Consider the following 7,095-nt stretch of genomic DNA (forward strand, 5'->3'; position numbering starts at 1 on the left):
CTTTCAGGGTCATTCCCTGCACATTGGCATCATGGCCTCCACTGTGCAGCGGAACGACAGCATAGATCCAGCAAAGTGAATGGGCTTAGCTGCAGTTCTCCTGCACAGTGAAAATCCGGGTAGCTGCCCCACACCAGCATATTCCTTAAAAAGGGCAGCGGCGTTACTTCCAGGCTGCAGCCCCCTTATTCTTGGAGTCCATCACCATGAGGAGTGGCGCTCCCCCATCTGTTGGGTGTAACCCATCACCATGAGGAGTGGCGCTGCCGCTTCTGTTGGGTATAACCTATCACCAGGAGGAGTGGCGCTCTTCATACTTTGTGTACCTAGAGGAAATGTGGTATTATAAGACATCCAATCAATTGAATGGCCGACCATGTACTGCATGGATGAGCGAGGAACATCAGAGAAGAAGCCGCCGATGCTCAACAGCAGCCTACTCTGTCGTCTTTTACAGACTGTATGCCATAGACTTGTACCTTAGAGTTGGGACTTACCCCATTTTGTTCATATCCTGAATCATCGGTTTTTATTTGGTTCTGATATTCTGTTCAAAAATGGATCCCAGGAACTTCCGATTTTTCGGCATTTTCCACTCTGAAGGGAAACCATAGATGATTAACAGGGTCGGACTGGAACTGAAACTCAGCTCTGGCATGTGAGAGCACGCAGGCCCGCCCGACGCGTGTTGAATTTGAAATATTTTCGTGAATGATTTGGGTATATGTCACAATAAAAATTGCTGTAAACTGCACTTTATCATCGATAGACAAAAACTGACATAATGTCAAATATAAACTTCCCTCCAGGAAAATGTTAATTTCTTTCAACTGGGGGGACGGACATATTTGTAATATAGAGCTCCAAGTTCCCAAAAATGCTATGTTTGATAGTACCAGGAAAAGTGAATCCTCGCAGATTTGAAGCAGTTTCATGTCTATTCTTTCAGTATTTTTGCAGCGTTTCTAAAGAACGGGACAAAAAAAATCTCAAAAAAAGGAATATCAAGGGGATTTTCCTGCCGAGCGACAGGTTTTTTGTGCAGAAATGTTCTTCCCTTTCTTTTTTGTTTATATTTTGTGTTATACACTAGTGGCCAAAATTGAGGCAACACTTTCAGTTTTTCACCATCACCAATATTTAATGGAAGTTTTCACTGACCTACTTACTTGTACACACGCCCTCTTCTGCGATATGTATTCTATGTTGGGTTATAGTGACCTGGGTGTGATTTAAGACAGATATTGTGCGATTAAAATGCGGTTTTTATATTTTAAAGCCAGTTTGTCATCAGAAGGTAAGCAATTACATGTATTCATTCTCAAAGTGTGTAAGCGGTTTCAAGAGACTGGTTCGATAAAGAATAAACCAGGTAGAGAAAGGAAGAAGGCTACAAGTCCTCAGACTGTTAGAAGAATTGTTAGAATCGCCCTAAATAACAGGGAATAAACTGCTGTTAACATCAACAAGGAGCTTGTCAACACCGGAGTGACAGTGTCCGATCGGACGGTTCGACGACGACTGGTAAACGTGGGGTTAAGAGCCAGAATACCAGGTAAAAAGCCATTTTTGAATGCCTCACAGCGTCAGAAACGTCTGCAGGGGCCAAAGAACATTGTAAATGGACCATTGAACAATGGAGAAATGTTATATGGAGCGATGAGACACGCATATCCATCTTTGGCAGCGACGGTGTCTGCTACGTTCGACGACGACCTGGAGAGGACTGGTTGCCAGAGGGTACAGTACCCACCATGAAGCCTCCTCTGAGTGTTATGGTAGGGGGCTGCGTGTCCAGAGATGCAGGTGGTAGGCTGCAGGTAATTGAAGAAACAGTTAATGCTGAAAAGTACATCAAGGACGTCCTTCAGCCTAAACTCATTCCTTCGGCACGTGATGTATTTAGTGAAGGGACACCGTTTATTTTAAGATGGAGCCCCATGCCATACAGCTAAAAAATGTCTCTCCTGGTTCAAGGACAAAAATGTCCAGCTATTGAATTGGCCAGGAAACAGCCCAGATCTCAATCCTATTGAGAATCTCTGGGCTCGGCTCAAAAGAGCGGTGTCAAAACAGCGGGCTTCACACAAGCAGGAACTCATTGCAGCCATCATCAAATCATGGCTTCATATCATCACACCATCTGATTTACACAAACTGGTAGATAGCATGCCAAGTAGATGCCAGGCAGTCATCAAGGCCGAGGGCTGTCCAACTGAGTATTAACATTTAGTGTTAGATATGAAAATAGGACAAATAAATTTTCTCCCACAGTCATCTGAGTGACAATAGTGTCCAATTTGTTGACAAATGAACAAATTTCCTGCTAATATTGTGTTTCTCTATGAGATTTTATTTCTACTTAAAAACTTTACTGTGAAATCAAAAACATTCATGAAATTTGTATTGGTATTGGCAAAATGCTAAAAATTCATAAATCTTGGGGGTGTTGCCTCAATTTTGGCCACTAGTGTATAGAGTTCCTCAGTATATTTATATGTTGTCCCCCATCACCTTTTTCATCTCTCCTTACAAGTATGCCTTGTATCTTAGCTAAAACATGGTAGTAAGTAGCATATTAAACCCTTTTATAATGGGTAGTGTAGAATCGCTGCATATTTCAGGGTTATGCGCTCCTGAGGACTCATTAGTGCTGCCCTCCTCAGGCGAAACCTGGTTGTGACCTTGTATAATATGGGGCTAGCCGGTCTCACCTACCAGTTTGGGTCACAAACCCTTTTTCGTTTGCTTTGATGTTTTACTCATTGTTTATTACGTTTACACCCCAAATCTCTCCTAATCCTGGAGATCAAACCTATGAAAGCAATTTATGAATGATCGTAACACCTCTATGAAGGGTAATTATCATCTCCTTCTTAAATATACATTTATATGTATAAATACATATGTGGTCAATGCATAGTACTGGCACATGACTTATCACTTTCCAGGACCTTACAAAGCACCAGGAACATTTATAACAAGCGGAGGTGAAGCGATTCTGGCAGCTTAATAGGAAAGGATTCTTTACAGTTAGAGCAGTCAGACTGTGGAATGCCAACCACAAGATATAGTAATGGCAGATAGTATAACAGCATTTATAGAAGGGCTGGATACTTTTTTAACAAAACATGACATTGTGGGTTATAAATAATCTAGTAATAGAAAATGTATAACTTTGGAGATAGACCTAGGATATTAAAGTTCAAACTTTTTCAACCTATGTAACTATGCAAGTATGCAGAATGCACATTAGGAAAATGCTTGAAATGGAATTCCTTATAATATTATTTTACAAGTAATTTCCTCTTAATTTTCTGCTTTGTAAAGTGCTAGTTATAAGCACAATCTATGGATCTAAAAAGTGCAAAACACTCCTGAAACACTTGTACGTATGTTCTATAATCTGTATTTCTTATGGTGCCTAAGGGAAGCCGTAATGATAAGACTCCTGCTTGGTATCAAGTACAATTATTTGCCTCCATAATGAAAGTGAATTACCAATGATGAAAGGGTTAATACTTGGACGCTGCATCAGTAATAGCCCTTGTAGTAACCATGACAACTATTGTGAGGGCATAAACAAGTGTCATAAAGAAGATTCCATAAAAGAATGCCGCACTGCCATGATCAGCGCCATTACTGATGATGCGCCTGAGGACCTTGAGCTTGACCACCCCACGTAATGTGCCAACGTTGGTGTAATTTGGAGGTTCTAGCAGGGAAAGGGGTTGTCTTCTTAGACACCCCGGGGGCATGGGAAGGTAACAGAGGGGGGGTCCCCAAAACAGGATCCCCTTCTGTTACTATGTACAAAGAGCTGCTCTTCTTTGGGAGTTCATGGATGGATCCTTGACTTTAATGGGTGATAAATTGGGAGGGGGGGGATACTCATCCTATTAGGGGTTATCCATAATGAGCAACCCCTGTAACCAAGTGCCCAACTTCTTGAGAGACGGAGCTGGATCTGTAAGGGAGAAGTGGTAGATCCACCTGGGAAATCAGATCAACTAAATTCGTTCCAGCAATAAATGTGGTGACAGATATCGCAGCTATCACATTAATAGTCTATATTTGTTATGTCGTTCTCTGTAAATATGTACAAATTCTAAACCTCCGTCATATATCGGCACTAACTCTCTAAGCCCAAGGGAAGGGCAGCCCTCGAGCCATGGTTCCCTAGAGGTTTCCTCCACAGGGGGTTTTCCTCTCCTGAGCGCTGGAGGGTGACTCTTCGTGAGTCGAGGGTTGTGCCATTTTCGGTGTCATGTAAATTTAAATAAAGTTGAGAATATTTGACACCTAATTGCAATGATTTGTGTATTTATTTTGTATGTGTCTGATTCATTTTGTTTGGGAGTCGGGGTCCATCACACATCACTGAGTCATACGTTTGGACATCTGCCGCCAGCAGTTTTGCCCCAGGGGTTGCCCCTGCTCTGGGGAGTTTGATGGAGCAGAGAAGACAAGAATTACAGCACTCATCCTCAGAATAAGGACTTCTATTACAGTACTACAAGCAGCTTCCTCACCTCATTCACACAGTGAGTATTTTGGGCACTAATTTACAGCAGTATTTGTAAGCTGAAGACCAGAGGGGAACAAACACAGTGAAAAATAGTAACTGAAACACTTTCACCTCTTCTGTTTTGGATCCACTCCTGGCGTCTGCTAACAAATACTGATGCAAAATATCGCCATGGAAGTGCCCTAAATTCTTACTGACTGATTTGACTGTTTGAGTTGCAGTCAAGCAACAGAGGTTGCAAGCGTTAAAGGAGTTTTCTGGTATCAAAAACCCCTGTCCCCTTTGCCATTTTTCTCTATCCTGAACCTGTGCTTCCTGCCCCGATCTCAGACTGTCTGACCTAGTCCTTGTCTTCGCTCTACTGTGTCTGGTACCCTGGTACCTCCGGAATGCTGCTGCAGTCCCGGGGACTGCACTGAAGTTGTACCTGGTGTCTACTGGCGGCCCAGTCTATCCTCACCACCAAAGGTTCTAGTGGAGACCCAGTAGACACCTAGTCACAACCCTCCCGTGGGGCAGTGGGTCCATATCCACCAGTGTTACACCCACAAAGCAAATGTGGTACCAATATTCAAGAACGGGATAATATCTGAGCCTGGAATTTATAGGCAGGTAAGTTTAACTTGTACTGTGGGCAACATCTTTGAGGGTTTTCTAAGAGATACTAACCTGGAGCACCTCAATAAGAATAACCTAAACATATGATTATGAGGGATCTGTCCTGCAAACTAATCTGAAAAGATTCTATGGGGAGGTAAGTTCTAGGTTGGACCAGGGAAACTTAGTGGTTTTCGTCTATCTGGACTTTTCAAAGGCATTTGATACGGTGCCATACAACAGGTTAGTACATAAAAATGTTCAATATATTATATGGTAAACTTGCTCCACGAAAGAACAAGTCCTTGTGTTGGAAAAATGAAGGAAAATATCAGTGATGCGGTCGTTACCTCTTGACAGCTCCATTTCGTACTTGTTCTCTAGTCCCTCCATGGCCACGGTGATAAAAAATTCCCTGAGAAGCTCATTATTCTAATAAAAAAAATACAAAGTAAGGAGCTGACACAAAGGAGAGCAGACAGCTCGTATGTCGGAATAAGCAATTGCAGTTACCTTAATTTTCTCAAAGAAGGTGCCATTAATCACTATGTCGTACGCCGTGCAGCCGCCTCCACCTGTAGGACAAAGTGCACCAGGACTTAGATACTTTGCGATGCCGAATCAATCCATTGACCTTAGTTGGGCTGCTATGAATAATTAGCATAAGTTCTTAAAGGGGAATCCAAGTAGTGGGCAATCCCTTTAAGTCCCAAATCTAAACCAAAAAAGTTCAAAAGACAACAACAAACTTTATTCCGCAGACTGGAAGTGGACCTACCAGAACCTGTGGAGACGGCACCTTTGATCATTGAGGATTAGTAAGTTGTAATACTTGCTATTTTAACCCCTTTAAGGATATCTCTGGACTACCCCTTTAGAAAGAGACGTGCTGTATTAAAAAAAAACGTACTATTATCAACTTCAACGTGGGGCTCTCCAAGGCTCATGGGGACTCGATAGCCGGAGGGATCATCAGATTCCAGGATGCTGACTAACTCCTGCTCCGTCAGGTCCGGGGGCGCTGGGATCTGGTTCGACTTGCAGATGTTAATAAAGATTTTGGTATTTTTGGATGTGCGAGTTTTAATGCAGAAACCTAACAGAAATAAAAACAAAAAGTGAACAAAAACACAATAAAATCGGCAAAAGCCAAGCAGCATTTACATGTAACCAACTGTATAAGAAAAAACGATGTGACCCCCCACGTTGGTTGCATCATGTGACCGTTGCAGTCATTAAGACCCCACTGCCCTACTGTGGTATCTGTCACATAATATGCACAAAGTAATCTGGATAATAATCAGAGGACGCCCATCTCACCCGGCTGGGGTCTGATCTCTCTGCTTTCTGGTAAGTTCGGTATTCTGCTCTGTATCTCCTGTTTGGCCTGAAATGAGGCAACAAGTGAGAATCAGTGAGTAACATGAACAGGATGGTTCTGCAAACTGATTTTTCCTGCACCAAAATAGTACAAATGTGAGGGGTCTAAAGCCAACAATACACATTAGGTAAATGTTGGAGACCGCCGCGCCCCCGGCGGCTGACGGAGGAGACATTCACCCGGTGATTGCTGGCCTCTCCAATTCATCTTTCGTACCTTCATCAGCATCTGTTCATACAGCGCTTCCTCCATGTTTGTGTTCATTTCTGCAGACAGCAGCGACTTGTCAGACGCCATTTTTTCGGTCAAAGACAGAAGCTCAGGGATCTTGTTTTATAAGAGTAAACCTGAAAAATGAAAATATGTATTAATCTTCTCCACAGACAACGACAAGGGGAGAGTGCGGGAGCCCGACGGCCCACTACACGAGGGGGGGGCGCGGGAGCCCGACAGCCCACGACACGAGGGGGGGCGCGGGAGCCCGACAGCCCACGACACGATGGGGGGCGCGGGAGCCCGACAGCCCACGACACGAGGGGGGGGTGCGGGAGCCCGACAGCCCACGACACGAGGGGGGGCGCGGGAGCAC

The 7,095-nt window shown here is 43.6% G+C and overlaps 1 long non-coding RNA gene across 1 annotated transcript; it reads right to left on the reverse strand.

Moving 5' to 3' along the window:
- Window positions 1-580: 580 nt before the first annotated feature.
- LOC141229001 (uncharacterized) lies at window positions 581-6,216 on the reverse strand. Its single transcript, XR_012295794.1, has 4 exons — window positions 6,036-6,216; window positions 5,639-5,700; window positions 5,476-5,557; window positions 581-597 (listed from the first exon to the last, which is right to left on the reverse strand). It is a non-coding gene; the product is annotated as an uncharacterized lncRNA (long non-coding RNA).
- Between the last annotated feature and the right edge of the window lie 879 nt (window positions 6,217-7,095).

The sequence above is a fragment of the Phyllobates terribilis genome, unplaced genomic scaffold, assembly GCF_046119375.1.
Source record: "Phyllobates terribilis strain yellow unplaced genomic scaffold, ASM4611937v1 Scaffold_442__1_contigs__length_1511491, whole genome shotgun sequence".
Lineage (NCBI taxonomy): Eukaryota > Metazoa > Chordata > Amphibia > Anura > Dendrobatidae > Phyllobates > Phyllobates terribilis.